Source organism: Spinacia oleracea, chromosome 1, assembly GCF_020520425.1.
Source record: "Spinacia oleracea cultivar Varoflay chromosome 1, BTI_SOV_V1, whole genome shotgun sequence".
Classification (NCBI taxonomy): Eukaryota; Viridiplantae; Streptophyta; class Magnoliopsida; order Caryophyllales; family Amaranthaceae; genus Spinacia; species Spinacia oleracea.
This window is the reverse complement of record NC_079487.1, coordinates 57100110-57116628: the sequence shown is the minus strand read 5'-3', so window position 1 is coordinate 57116628 and position 16519 is coordinate 57100110.

Here is a 16519-nt window from a genome sequence, read left to right as displayed (position 1 = left end):
ATGGACACAAAGTAACTTGATTTTATTCGGCGTGCATTTGTACAGTTCTCCCAGAATTATGCTATATTGTGAAGCGAGGAGGCGTAGGGCCTTTTGTGCTCGCGGGGAAGTGTTTGGGGGGAATTCCCCACTTGTTTTGTAACGAAGGATGTCCATGTACCATGGCTCTCCTTCGGTGTTTTCAGGTTCGGAGTCTATGGCACAACAATAAGCCGGCTCTTTCCTTCGCTCGACCCGAAGGGTCATTCCGTCCCATTCATTCGGGATGTTGAGCATTGAAGCTAGCTTCGCTAGTGCATCCGCGAATTGGTTGTCGTCTCTTGGCAAGTACGTATACTCGATTTTTTCAAATTGCTCGACTATTTGGTCCAAGTGAGCTTGATATTTTGAGAGACTAGTGCTTCGGACCTTCCATCTTTTGGATATATGGTTGATTATTAGGGAAGAATCTCCGAAGACTTGTAGGTATTTGACTCCGAGGCTAACTGCGGCCTCTAGCCCGACTATGCAGGCCTCGTATTCGGCGGCATTGTTTGTGGCCTCGAAGTCAAGTTTGACGGAAATTGGTATATGGGCTCCTTCGGGACTGACTAGGAGAACTCCGACGCCGCATCCTTTTTGGTTGGACGCGCCATCGAAGTATAGTGTCCAATAGTCGTCTTGTATCATCAGAAGTTCCTCGTCGGGGAGGAGGTAAGCTTCCGGAATTTCCTCATTCGTGGCATGCTCGGCCAGGAATTCGGCTACCGCTCTTCCTTTGATTGTTTTTTCCGGCATGAATTTTAGGTCGAATTCTGAGAGCATGACTAGCCACCTGGACAGGCGACCACTCAGGGCGGGCTTTTCGAACACGTATTTTAAGGGATCTAGTTGTGACACTATATGGACAGTGTGGGCCAATAGGTAATGTCTGAGTTTTTTGGATGCCCAGACGAGGGCGAGACAGGTTTTCTCAAGTTCTGTGTATCTCGTCTCGTACTGTATGAACTTCTTGCTCAAGTAGTAAATGGCTCGCTCGGATCCATGTACACACTGTGAGAGCATAGCTCCTGCTGCAGTATCCGTGACGGTTAGGTATAGGCGTAAAGGGATTCCAGGCAAAGGTGGGGAGAGGACGGGTGGCTTGCTTAGGTATTCTTTGATTTTATCGAAGGCAGTTTGGCATTGTTCATCCCATTCGGCCTTTTCCTGTTTTCTTAATTTTTTGAATATTGGCTCACAAGTCATAGTAAGCTTGGAAATGAACCTACTAATGTATTGCAGCTTTCCTAGGAAGCCCCTTATCTGTTTTTCAGTTTTTGGTGGGGGCATTTCGGTAATGGCTTTGATCTTAGATGGGTCAATCTCGATTCCTCGCATACTAACAACATATCCTAGCAATTTTCCCGAGGTTACCCCGAACACACACTTTTGTGGATTTAGTCTCATGTTATATTTCAAGATTCGAGTGAAGAATTTTTTAAGTGCCGGGAGGTGACCGCGCCGGTCTTTAGATTTGACGATCATGTCGTCCACGTAGACCTCGATTTCTTTATGTATCATGTCATGGAGTAACGTGGTGGCTGTTCTTTGATAGGTGGCCCCCGCGTTCTTCAAACCAAAAGGCATTACAGTGTAACAATATGTTCCCCAAGGGGTAATGAAAGTTGTTTTTTCCATGTCTTCTTCTGCCATTAGTATTTGGTTATATCCGGCGTACCCGTCCATAAAGGAGAGGAGCGCGTGTTCTGCGGTGTTGTCTACTAGTATATCAATGTGAGGTAGGGGGAAGTCATCTTTAGGACTGGCTTTGTTGAGGTCTCGAAAGTCTACGCACATTCGCACTCGTCCATCCTTTTTAGCTACGGGGACAATATTGGCCACCCATTCTGGGTAGTTGGAGACTTTTATAAAGCCGGCCTCTAATTGTTTAGTGACTTCTTCTTTTATTTTCAAGGCTATCTCTGGTTTGAGCCGCCGTAGCTTTTGTTTTACTGGCGTCATTTTGGGATCTAGCGGAATTTTATGCTCAGCGATTTCTCGATCTATTCGCGGCATGTCTTTGTAGGACCAAGCAAAGACACCCTCGAATTCCCGCAACGTGGAGATTAGATCGGCCTTTTCAGTGGGAGTTAAGGTGAGGCCAATTTTAATAATTTTAGGATTTTCTTTTGTTCCAATATTTACCGATTCTGTGTCCTCAATTATAGGAGTTTTGAGTTCTTGTTCATTTACAGCTTTTATTAGTTCGGTATATTCCTCTTCTGGCTCTTTTTCGTGCTCATTAGTGGCGAGACATTCTGCATTATTACTCTGATTTTTAAGCGGCACATACTCAAAAGTTTTGTTTATCTTATTAAAGTCATGAAGCATTACATCAAAAAGATCTCCCGGAGTAGAGATTTCCGGGTCTAAACTATTTTTGGGAGGGGTTACAATTTTGCTAGGTTCGGACTCGGAGTCAGACTCGGATTCAGACTCTAATTCTTCGTACATCGGACCCTCTCCCGCAGATATCTTGAACTTCATCCCACGAGCATTAGTCCATTTGAAAGTCTTGCGCCACCCTCGTTGGATTTGGTCATCTTTTGAGGGTGATGGAGCGATCAATTTAGTAGGATCGAACACTTCATCTTGGAGAGCTAATGCCATAATTTCTGTTTCTTTCTTCGCTCTTTTCTTTTCTAACCCAAACAATAGCCCGAAAGCATGTGAGTTGGAGAGCGTTTTTGGCATAACATGGTTCTTTGGGGCGAGTGGCCTTTGAGAACGTAAAGGGTCGGGTTCCAGAGCATGCATCTCTTGGGTTTGCGCGACCTCTAGGTACAGATGTTCGGGATATGCTTCTTCCATCGCGTTTCTTGATGGCTATCACGGGCAAGTACTCAGGGGCCCTGCATTATTGTTGTGGAGTAGGAGACACATTAGTTTGTTTCGTGGGTCGGTTTTTTAGGCATTCTATGACTACCCTTAAGTCGGACTAGTATATTTGGACTGTTATGTGTGCACTTTGAACTCTTTATGTTTTTGAAAATCTCTGCCCGTGTGACATTCATGATTATTTGCATGGTCGACTTTTAGTGTCGAGCATTGCCGTCGTAGGAGGCCTAACAACGACGCAAAGAGTTATTAATTTTTCGCGACTCGCTTTTGAAATCGAGTGCTTTTCTTACGCCCTCGTAGCAATTCCTTTTTTATGAATATTTTTTGCTACGTATTTTCTTTTTGCTTGGGCACCGAGGCTGCTGCGCCTGACCAGAAAGCCAAGCAGCAACTTCAGCGCCCAGCAGTGGGGGTGAGAAATTTTGGCGCCCAGCCAGGGGCGTTGAAAATGCGTCCCTTGCTGGTTCTCGTTTTTATGTTTTCTGTTTTTGCGACTTCGATTTGCGTGCTTGCCTAATAACGTCCTTTACGCGTAACAGCGTTTGTGGGATTCGTTACAGGCCACCCCGAGCGTCGTTTATTTTGTGGCGATCATTTGGGTTTGCGGAACACGTGTTTCGGTATAACTCTTTGGCAAATTAGTCTATGAATGTTTGGGCAATTTTTAAGGTCATTGGCTTTCTAGGATAGTTTGTCACACACAATCACATATTTCGCTACACATAACTACATTACAAACATGGATTTGAAAATTAAATATGTCATGTAGTTTATGATAGGCTTCTATGGGTAGTTTATCTGCGCATGGCTTGGTACCGCTTCTATCGTAGATCCAACACATGCCCCGGTCGAGGTAGTGTCTTCAACAGACGAATTTCGCTCAAGAGGCCAACTCGCAAGTGCAAGCCAAGGGGGCAGGCAGGCGAGAGGGACCTAATGGGCGAGCGATTGGGTTCGGGATAGGTGTACTACCTGCACAAGTACCGAGTGGGAAACATGCGCGGCGTATGCGCCCCCCTATTGGCGAAAAAAGGTATCCTTAGTCCCAACTCCCGAGGGAGCCGAGATTCGTTATGATGTTCTGCCCGTTCACATTAATATGCTGAATTTCAGGTCGTCCCAACTTGATGGGGAAATAAACGCGGGGTAGGATCGTTTCGCCCTTCGGCTATTTTGATTACCTACAAGCACGAGTATTTCCTTCACTATCCCCAGTGGAGTCGCCACTGTGAGGGGGTCGAAAAAGCGCGAGGCTAATGCGTGACCTTGTCCCTCGTGGGTGTGACGATTCTTTTTATTCAATCAAGTGTAATTGGATTTCCTGTGAGTATACACCCAATTGACTAGTAATATAGGAGTCGCCATTCAGTTTTTAACGTCAATGAGAAAAACTGACAAAACCCAGTTATCGTGACATAAAGGGAGTGCAATTATGTTTGACCACGACGGCCGTAGGTTCCCTTGTGATCCCTGGTGTGGGGATCTCTCAATATACACCCGCAAGGTAGAGATTGAGGGTTCGGGGGACTGTAACTACCGAGAGGAGTAATTCGCTCGTCGATAACTCCAGATGCAGGATATCCTTACTAGCTCAGCATAAATAATTGAAGGGACATGCGTTAACTATTAAACTAATCTGAGTTGATTTTAGCAATATGCAACATATAATACTAATTCGATCGTGATTATCTGATTTAAATAGCATTAAGGGACCTAGCATGATAATCCGATTTCCCAAAAATATTATATTTGTTAGGCGTGATAGAACAATCAGATTAGGTTAGTTTAACAGTTCATAAAAAGGGTGAGGAAAGCAGTTAAATAATCGAAAAGGGACACGTTACGACGCATCCTTGAGAGGTGCGTCACGGTTCTCAGAAAACTAACCACTTTGACTTTGCTATTTCTCCTTTTTATTTAACGAATCTCAATTATGGGACAGGATACGTTCTGTTTGATTTATGGATCGATTGCGACAGAACGCGTGAACAGTTTCGCAGCGAGAGGCTTAGGCTAAGGGGTTTAGAGTCAATACTCAGAATATATTATGTGTCGTTGTGTGTTGTTTCACGTCGAAACTAGGGGCCTATTTATAGGGAAGAGTTCGTGGAAAGATAGAATTGCAGAGTTCTAATCCATAAAGAATTAGGAAAAGAGACATACCCAGGTATTTTCAGCGCCCAGGCCTGGGCGCCGAAGATTTCGGCGCCCAGAGCCAGGCGTTGAAAATAGGGTCTGGGCAGTTTTGTTTAGTCAGATTCGGATTCCTAAAATCCGTAGAGTTTGAGATTAATTCGAGTCTTTTAGCGCGTATCAATTTTGTGACGGAATGCGTCTGGGCCCGTTACGAACTCTAGGTTCGTTAGGATTTTAATTAATACGTAACTCTTATTTCCGAATCCTATTAGGAATAGGATTCTCGCGGTTTTCTATCTCATTTAGGATTTATGTTGGAGTGCAACACCTAATTCTGACAGGTTTCTATCTTTTATGATTTGCCACTTTTAGAAGCTATCTTTTACGACAGTTACTATTTTTAGCAGGTTTCCATAAATAGCAGGTTTCGGGTAAAATGAAATGGGGAATCGAGATTCGTTTATTTTATAGGAGTTTTTATGGCGTTGTCAAGTGGAGTTTTTATGCTTTCATCATCGAACCTTTCCCTTGCGGGAACGGGGACAAAAGTAGGTGTCTACACCAACAAATCTACTCCCTTTGGCTTAGGCTATGAACCAACGGAGAAAGATATTGCAGACCGCCTGTCTAGGCTAAGCCTTAACAAAGCCAAACAAACCACCCTCCTTCCCCCGTATCAAAGAACCCTTAACGGGATGTTCGTTCGGGAAGGAGAAGAACACCCATGCTGCGATTTCCCTGAACCCTTCGTTCAGGATGGCTTGCTAAAACCCGGATTTGAAATTTTCCATGAGTGCCACACCTTGGATGAGGCACCCCACCTCACCAAGACTAAAACAGCTGAAATATTGGATAACCAGGCTCTATGGACATTGTTTAACGAATCGAGGCCTATGGAGAACGAGACTGTGATGACTACCCTAGCTTTACAAGATGAAGGTTTCGATCCAACCCGGTTGATCTCTCCTGCATCAACACTAGAAGAGATCGAGAACGGATGGGTGAAGACATATCAGTGGGTCAATGCAAAAGGAATAGAATTCAAGATGAGTACCGGTGAAGGACCGAAGTTTTATGAGACTAAACCCCAGGCTTGAGCCACATAGAGCACCATTAGAAAAAAGCGCCTAGTAGTTCTTTAGATTGATAGAAAAAAAAATAATAGAGACTTTAGATGGTCCTAAGGCCCCTTAGAATATAGGTCAGTTTTATTTCAGTATGTTTTCCTTACTTTCCGAATCAATAAAGGCATAATATTTCTCCTAAAAATTTTATTCTAACACTAAATAAGCACCAAACGTACTTGCAAAATACAAAAATAAAGAGGCGGCCCACTCTAGGCCCAACAAACAAAGCCCACTCGGTTTTGAAATAGTGCCATGGGAGCCAATTCCCGAAACCCACAAAATAAACCGCACCATCCCATTCATATCCCCAAAACATAAAAGTCAACCAGTGTAAACCATAAAAATCAACCCATACAACCCAAAGAAGTCAAAGGAAATCAAAATCCAAAACGAAAGTAAATGTTGCTTAAAAGGGGAATTAATAAAATATAACCCCCACGAATCCTTCAAAAACGACACGCACCTCAACCCACCTCAATAGCCTACACAAGGATCTTCATAACTTCCGCACCCTAACTCCATTTTCAAAACTGTTTCGAGTCACGAACAGAAAAAACTAATCCGGACAAAAATGCATTTCACGCTAACAGCCAAAAAAGCCTCCAAAATAGCCCTAAAATTGACTTTAAATACGAGCAAAAAATCAAGGCACAAAAAAAGAGAAATAAATGCAAGAACATGTGAAGCAAAGCGTCAAAAATTGACCGCCCAAGTCATTTTCAGCGCCCAGTGCTGGGCGTCGAAATCTTTGACGCCCCAGCCTGGGCGTTGAAACTCTCTGTCTGCCAAAAATTTTCTTTTCAGAAGTGCTCGTCATTTTATCCGCACACAACGGAAAAATAACGAACACTTGGGGGGTACAGTACGTATCCAAATAGGCTTACCAAAAATATAGCCATACAAATTAGTCGAATTTCATTTTGTCGCGACTTGTGGCAAAAAACGGCAGATGAAAATAATGATAATACTTCACTCATTTGACCGATTAAGTAATATGCTTCCACCTCAGGGCGTATCTACCGAAATCCGGCATACTAGAACTTATTCTAAAGCTAGAACTACGCGCGACCTGATTCTAACAAGATACGTAGGCAATCCTTACCAAGGATTCGGTCCAATAAAATAAACATATTCTTTGTGCAAAAAGTGTTAGACATATAAAAACATAAAAAAGAGGAGAGACAAAAATAAATGAAAATGAAAATAAAAATACGCCTTTATTGAAAAAAATAATAAGAAGGAAATCAAAGTGCTAAGAATAAAAACAAACACAACCGAAATAAATAAAGGGCACCTACACCCTAGCAAGAACTACACTACTCTAGTTCTTCCGGATCATTAAATAAAGTCTTGTAGAGGGCAATGTTCGCAGGATCCACCCCCACAGTCTTCTGCGCTGCCCCAATATCAATCTCCATAAGAACCGGCTCCTGGACACTAACTTCCAAAGATGCCAAGGCTTCAGAAACATTCTCAGTTATAGCCCGCTCAGCCTCGAGGGCACAGACAATGGTGGGAGAAGGATTATTATCATCAACTAGACTAGCCACTGTTTCTACAGGCGGCTGAGCCTTCCTAACCCATACATTGTTCCGGCGACGATCTCCGCGAGAGCTTGCATTTCTTTTAGCAACAGCAGGCCCCTTCATGTTAGGCATCTTTTTAGGCCTGAAACTGGAACGGGGAGGAACTTCCTTTCGCTTTCGATCAGGACGAGTTTTCATAGTCTTAATGCTATAGGTACGAGGTTTGGCAGAATCAGGACCCTCATACCTAACATGAATACGAGGTATCAAAAGCTCAGCCGGCTCCCCATTTCGAGCCTCGGTCCTCACATCTTTATCATCGGAGCTCATCCACAACTTGTAGTTTTCAGAAAGACCCACAAAGCCATTTGTAGCTACGACCCAACGCGGGAGACCATCATAACACTTAGCCCACGCTAGAACCCGTGCTTGTGAAAAGGCCACTACCTTAGGTGGTACCGTATCAGAAAAAGGATAGTCTGCCTTAAACCATATTGACGCATGACTCGGTAAGGGAAAATATAAATGGGACGAGATAGCCCCAACAGAGAAACATAAACCGATACATCAGAACCCCCTGTCATAGTAGTCAAACCCCACCATGGTACCACCTACTTAATAGAACAAATGCCATAAGTAAAAAAGGAGGTCCATTCGGCCTCGTCCTGGCCTTGGTGCAAGTATTTTCGGTTACCCAAGGCTATAGGGCGATAATGTTTAGGATCGGCAGGAGCTTCCAAAAGTCTAAGCCGTTCCACGAGCCAAATCTGCAAAAAGCGGGCATGATCAAAAAAATAATAAAAGAAAACGGTTCCTGGTGCGCAGTTTCAACGCCCAGGACCAGGCGCCGAAAATTCCAGCTCCCAGCCCTGGGCGCTGAAACTCATTGTGTACGCAAAAAAAAACGTGTATACGTGCGCAAGGAAAAATCGATTACCTGCAGTAATAGGGGGCTTCCCTTAAAATGTTCAGATTTGGCATCCTTCTTCAGCCCATCCGCACTCAGCAAAGTCTCGGCAACAACCAACGGAATAATAGAATAGCAACTTTCCATCTGGCTAATCAAGGGGATCAACCTTATGTCACCGAACGCGCCATTGTTATTTGATAGCAAATAGTGATTCAACAAGAAAAATACAAGGGCTCGAATATTCAATTTCAGTTCGGTCATATTCTTACTAGGCCTAAAGTGATGTTTTACAAGTTTTGCCAAGTTAACCTCGTTACCTACAACAATTTCAGCAAACATGTTATCATCTAGTCCCAGGAAAGCCCCTATGGTTGTTTTACCCTCTTCAATATTGCCAGGGGTAGCGGGAGTAGCATTAGTAGGATAACCAAGGATCGCAGCAAATTCATCTGGCAAAGGACATATTTCGTTACCCCGAAAGGCAAAAACATGATGATCGGAGTCCCAAAAGCTTAGGGCAGCATGCAGAAAGTTATAATCAATATTAATTTGTTGTAAGCCTAAAAGTTCCTCTAAGTGGTATTCTTTTAACAAAGCCTTTTTCTGTGGGAGTAAGGGCCCGTAGCCAACTCCTAACAGTCCGTTGGAGTGAGAAAGTAGGGATTGACATGGCAAAAGCAATGAGTAATTAAAACACAGCAAAAAGGGAGAAAGAAATTGAGAGTGGTGGAAAATAGGGACGTATCTAGCCCCTATATATAGCTGAACGCACCCAGTGACATCCTGATCCCATTCGGAAACGTGTTAGGAAATCCGAAAGTCAAATATCACCAGGAAAAGACTTCCAGCGCCCATGGCTGGGCGCCGAAATGTTTAACGCTTGGCCTTGGGCGCTGGAAATGCAGCCCAAGGCCCGGATTTCACAAAACGCGAAACAGGAAAAGACTTAAAACCGTGTTGCTAAACACGAGGCCCTATTGCAAGTAGGATCAAGCCCAAAGCACCTTTAGCTCCCAAATAAGCAAAAAAATAAACATTAAAACTTGGTCGAAACTTAGACTTGTCTCAGAAAATGCTTATGTACACTTTTCAAAAACAAGTTAAATATCATGGTCATTCTTCGAAACACCAAAAATGTGTGTCGTTAAGTCGTTGGTTTTCCAAATAAAAAATGTTTGTCTGTCAAAGGATTAATCCGCGCCAAGCTAAAACCGGATGTCGCCTGAAAACTAAAGTCGCACTCCACGGTTTCGCTGAAGTAGCACACTACTATGAAAGGTCGCTCGCACATACGAGCATGACCCCAAACATGATTACAAGATGCGAAAAACGACCGACGAGCCCCAGTGCTTGGGGGCTCGCGAAAAAATATACTCCAACAAGGAGCGCACAATCAAAATCACATTCCCGGACTACGCCATACACCATCTCATGTTTGGATATCTCAAAAAAAAAAAGCGCAGGTTCGACCTCAGAGAAGGGTCGTCATTGACACTTATGCATGGTCCTCTGATCAAAGACCAAGTAGTGGCAAAAATCGAGCCGTAAAGACTAGCTCAAAACCACGAAAGCAGACGGTCGCAAGACAAAGGTTCGTCTAAACCCGTTGTCAACCCACGTTCAGGTTACAACTGAATCCGAGCATCCCTCGAAAGAATTCGCTCTTGCAAGAATAAATAAAAGAAATTCTCAAAAAAAGAAATCACAATGAACAAAAAATAGAGACTTGCCCACCTCAATCAGGCAAGATCGCGCCGCGAACCACGCAAGTTCCAAATCAAGGAAAAAACGAATTCAGGGATGTCCACCCTTAGCGGACAGGGCTCGCCCACCTTCAGCGGGCGGGGTCTGTATCACTAGCCGCGCAGGTCCTCAGTTTTCCAAAAAAAATGAAATTTTCAAAAGTCAAAAATGAAATAGGCTCGCCATCTTCAGCCGGCGGGGTCTACGTCACAAACCACGTAGGTCCTTATTTTCAAAAAGCACAAACAAATTTCAAAATAGATTCGTCCACTTCTATCGGACGGGGTGTTCACCCTTAGCGGACAGGCTCGCCATCTTTAGCCGGCGGGGTCTGCGGCACTAACCGCGCAGGTCCTTAGTCGCTGCAGTGATAACTTTCTTTGGTTTTCCGTTTTTCCCAAAAAACGATGTGAATAGCCTTTGGTTTTCCGTTTTTTCCCAAAAACGATGTGAGTAGCCTTTGGTTTTCCGTTTTTCCCAAAAACGATGTGAGTAGCTTTTGGTTTTCCGTTTTTTCCAAAAAAAGCGATGTGAGTAGTTTCCCCTTTTTTTTCCAAAATTTAAAAGATTGGTTTTCCGTTTTTCCAAAAAAGAACGATGTGCTGGATTTTCTTTCGTTCTACGTCCCATAAAAACAAGGGGGTTTTCTCGTTTAGCTAACCCTGAAAATGAGAATCTTTAAAAACATTTTTACCTCGTGGTTGGGCTTGGCCAGGCCCAATTACACTTTATAGCTTTGATTTCGAAAACATCTGTAGCTACTCCCAATGACAAAGTGAGGGAGTTTCTACGCCTATTTAGATACTTCCAATGACAAAGTGAGGGAGTATTCTATACTATCCGTTGACAAATCCCAATGACACGTGAGGGATATGTCGACATTTCAAGTGATGACCCTTAAGTCAAATGTTATCACTCGGGGGCTCGTGAGACCCTCGCAAAACAGGTCACATACACCATGGCTTGTGTGACGCACTCCGTCTAGTACTTTGACCATCGTCTTGCTCCAAGACTCAGTCAAAGTGGGGGCTAACTGTAGACACCTACTTTTGTCCCCATTCCCGAAAGGGAAAGGTTCGATGATGAAAGCATAAATCTCCACTTGACAACGCATCTCCTATAAAATAACGAATCTCAATTCCCCTTTTCATTTCACCCGAAACCTGCTATTTAGGGAAACCTGCTAAAAATAGTAACTGCCGTAATGGGCAGCTGTTAAAAGTGGCAAGTCATAAAAGATAGAAACCTGTCAGAATTAGGTGTTGCACTCCAACATAAATCCTAAATGAGATAGAAAACTGCGAGAATCCTATTCCTAATATGATTCGGAAATAAGAGTTACGTATTAATTAAAATCCTAACGAGCCTAGAGTTCGTAACGGGCCCAGACGCATTCCGTCATAAAATTGATACGCACTAAAAGACTCGATTAAGTCTCAAACACTACGGATTTCAGGAATCCGAATCTGACCAAGAAAACAGTCCAGACCCTATTTTCAACGCCTGGCTCTGGGCGCTGGAATTACCTGGGTACGTGTTTTTTCCTAATTCTTTGTGGATTAGAACTCTGCAATTTCTATCTTCCCACGAACTCTTCCCTATAAATACAGCCCCAAATTCGACGTGAAACACACAATTCATATTCTGAGTATTGACTCCAACCCTTAGCCTAAGCCTCTCCCTGCGAAATTGTTCACGCGTTCTGTCGCAATCGATCCATAAATCGAACAGAACGTGTCCTGTCCCATAATTTGAGATTCGTTAAATAAAAAGGAGAAAAAGCAAAGTCAAAGTGGTTAGTTTTCTGAGAACCGTGACGCACCTCTCAAGGGTGCGTCGTAATGTGTCCCTTTTCGATGATTTAATTGCTTTCCTCGCCCTTTTTATGAACTGTTAAACTAACTAAATCTGATTGTTCTACCACGCCTAACAAATATAATATTTTTGGGAAATTGGATTATCATGCTAGGTCCCTTAATACTATTTAAATCCGATAATCGCGATCGATCTAGTATTATATGTTGCATATTGCTAAAATCAACTCAGATTAGTTTAATAGTTAACGCATGTCCCTTCAATTATTTATGCTGAGCTAGTAAGGATATCTTGCCTCTGGAGTTATCGACGAGCGAGTACTCCTCTCGGTAGTTACAGTCCCCCGAACCCTCAATCTCTACCTTGCGGGTGTATGTTGAGAGATCCCCACACCAGGGATCACAAGAGAACCTACGGCCGTCGTGGTCAAACATAATTGTACTCCCTTTATGTCACGATAACCGGGTTTTGTCAGTTTTTCTCATTGTCGTTAAAAACTGAATGGCGACTCCTATATTACTAGTCAATTGGGTGTAAACTCACAGGAAATCCAATTACACTTGATTGAATAAAAAGAATCGTCACACCCACGAGGGACGAGGTCACGCATTAGCCTCGTGCTTTTTCATGAAGGAAATAATGCCCTTGGTCCAAGTATGCATTCAATGTTAAGTCTAATAAATGCGGTTCAGTATTAATTAACAAGTTAATAATTCAGTGAGATCAAGTGAGTTGAATGCCTAGCTAGAGGCCGCTTCAGTTCAAGTGGAATTAATGATATTAATCCACAGCTTACTCTTGACTGAACCCGTAGGGTCACACAAATAGTACGTAAACGGATCAAGTATTTAATGGCATTAAATACTCCATCTATGGATATTCGGAATCGACGGATCTTGGTTTCAGTGGGAGCTGAGTGAAGGAAATAATGCCCTTGGTCCAAGTATGCATTCTATGTTAAGTCTAATAAATGCGGTTCAGTATTAATTAACAAGTTAATAATTCAGTGAGATCAAGTGAGCTGAATGCCTAGCTAGAGGCCGCTTCAGTTCAAGTGGAATTAATGATATTAATCCACAGCTTACTCTTGACTGAACCCGTAGGGTCACACAAATAGTACGTAAACGGATCAAGTATTTAATGGCATTAAATACTCCATCTATGAATATTCGGAACCGACGGATCTTGGTTTCAGTGGGAGCTAAGATCGTCACAGGCAAGAAATGAATACTCCGGAAACGATGATATTGCCGGAAACGGAAATATGGATCGTATCGGAAATATGAATATTATCCAAGTCGTAGATGTTGCCGGAAACGGAAACATGGTACGTATCGGAAAATATTGTTGGAAATGGAAATATTACCAGAATCGGAAATATTGCCGGAAACGGAAATATTGTCAGAATCGGAAATATTACCGGAATCGGAAAATAATTCCGGAAACGGAAATATTAAATATTTGTTCGAAACGGAAATTAATTCCGGAATCGGAAATATTGAATATTGTTCGTATCGGAAATAGATTCCGGAAATGGAATTTTAATCGGAAGCGTATCGTACGAATTAGCATCGGACGAGGCCTGCCGGACGAAGGCCCAGCACGAAGCCAGGCCGTCGCCCAGCAAGCACGCACGCCACAGCCCAGCGCGCACAAGGCCACGCATGCGTGGGCCGCGCTGCGTGGGCTGCTGCTCGCATGCGTGGGCAGCCCTTGTGGCTGCCGTGTGTGTGTGAGTTTGAGCTCATGCGAGATTCCTGAATCTGCAAGAGTCAGTGTATGATTAAATGTCTATTCCTATTGGATAAATTGATTAAGTAGAATTCATGTAGAATTCTAATTCCAATTAATTCGCATCCTACTAGGATTACGATTCCTTTTCCATAACTCTATAAATAAAGGCCTAGGGGTCATAATTTATACACAAGTTTCAAAGTATTCAAAAGTGAGTTTTTTTTGAGAGAAAATTCAAACACCCATCTTGCCCCAAAAGTGCCGAATTTTCTGAGTACCTTAAGGGCGATTCTAGTTGGTCAATCTTAAGGCGGATCCGGACGTGCTGTGGACTTTCTACGGAGGGACGACACTTGGAGTCCTAAAAGACTTGTTCTTGTTCGGTTCGGGCGCAGCTAGGGAAGGCACGCAACAAAGAGTATGCATCTAAACTATGCTAAATGATTATGTGTAAATAATATGTTTCCTGGGTTAATGGTTGTTTCCGCATGATCTATGTAATGTCATATGTATCATAACCTAACAGTGGTATCACGAGCCCCTTATTATTTTCATAATCTAAATTGCATGAACATGGTTAAATATTACAAATTTGCAAGAATTAAAAGGGGTGATTAATTTTCGTAATTGTTAATTAGTTGCAAATTGCGTTTATTTAATTATACGTACGCAGTTTTTCGGCAGTTTCTTCATTACTCATCCGAATTGAGTGATTTTTGTGTCAATTCCGCATGTAAAAGGCATTCTAAAATTTTGACAAAAATAGTATTTTTCTGCCGAACCCAGAATTCTCAAATTCGAAGCCTAACTATGACTTTTCGAAGGTTTTAGTTTTTCGAATGCAAAATTTCGTAAATTTAAGATGTTAAATTAAATATTTGCGATTCTTGTTGATAAATCTTGAATTTTTGATTGACCTATTGCATATGTTTAACAAGTTTGAATGCCTAGTCTTGTTAATTATGCAATCTAATTTGTAATTATGATTAATTTGTTGAAAATTAGAATAATTTAGAATTAATTTGATTTTCATAATTAATTGTAATTTAATTAGAAACCTATGATTAAAAACCACCATAAAAATTGTAAATTTACGATAAATTTTAAATTTTTATGACCTAGACTTGAATCCATATCAATCGGAAATCAATTGGATAATAAATTTTCGATTTTTTCGCCCTAAAATTATGAAATTAATATTATTTATTAATTTGTCATTAATTTTAAATATAAATTTTAAATTTTATGCGATTCGTTCAAATAACTTGCACGCGCGAAGCAATGGACGCTTCGTGTTACCCTTAAGGGGTGTTGTATAATGCGGGCATGCGACGACGAGCAAGGGAGCTCGTCGCCCGTGCGGCACGAATGCAATGAGCAAGGCCGTAGTGCACGAGCACAAGGCAGCAGCCCTGCCTTGTGTCGTGTGCCACGAGCAATGAACGTATGGGCATGGGCGAGGGGCGAGCCAAGGCAGTCGCGTGTGGGCAGCAAGCGAGCTGCGCCACAGCGCGCGCTGCCTCGCACAACAGCGCGCAGCCTCGTGCGCAGCGAGCGCAAGCTCGCGTGCCACGAGCGCTGCGCCCAGCATCACTCGCGCGCACCAGCGAGCGATCTCGCGCGCCAGCGCGCGATCTCGCGCGCCAGCGAGCGATGCAGCGCCCCAGCGAGCGATAGCTCGCGCGCACCAGCGAGCGATCTCGCGCACCAGCGAGCGCGGTAACGCGCGCGCGCTGCGAGCGATAGCTCGCGTGCGGTGGGCGCTGTGCGGAGGCTTGCGTATGGGACAGCAGCAGCTATGCAACGAGCGCATGGGCTGCGCGCACATGGCCAGCAATGGCTGTGTGCGTACAGCCCATGGGCGTGCAACGCGTAGGTGTTTGCGTTACGATTAGATCGTTTTGAATGTTTAATTTGAAAATTTCAGTTCACGTAATTTTAATTAATTTTAAAATTAATAATTTGAATTAATTTCTTGGATTTTAATTTTGAATATTATAATTATAATAAATGGAATTTATTCTAATTATTTTACTAAAATTAAAATCATGAATTAATTTAAATGCGACTGAAATTAAATTAAATTTTTGGATTCAATTATAAATTTATATGAGCTTTAAATTTTAATTAAATTTGTATGTTTCCGGTTAGACTAGAAATACAATTTTATGTTTAAAATTAGTAAAGCATATGAATTTATTGGTTTGAGTGGGAGCGTTTTTAGTCATAAACTCTTGATTAGGTCTACAAATCCTTAAGGTTAAAACAACTTGATTAGAATTAATAAGGACTGAATAATTGGTAGATTATTGGTGCCCTTGATTAATTGCTGCAAATGTTTACGTGATGCATAATGTGTTTTACTAACCAGCTATGTGGGCCATTCATGATAATGAATGGGTGAATGGTATATATTGTATATGTACTGTTTTGCAGGTTATGAAGTGACTAGTATGGCCCAAATAGGATAGAAAATATGGTCTGCGTACCATTAATTTGAATGTAATTGGTCTAAAGTGCCAAAGTTATTTTTCAATTCAAATATGGTCTGCGAACCATCAATTAGTTGTAATTAGTTATAGCTTATCCTATTTGAAGAAAATGGTGCCTCCGACGGAGATTTTCAAGACGGACTTTGAAGTCAAAGCTTCAAGATGAAGTCGGGC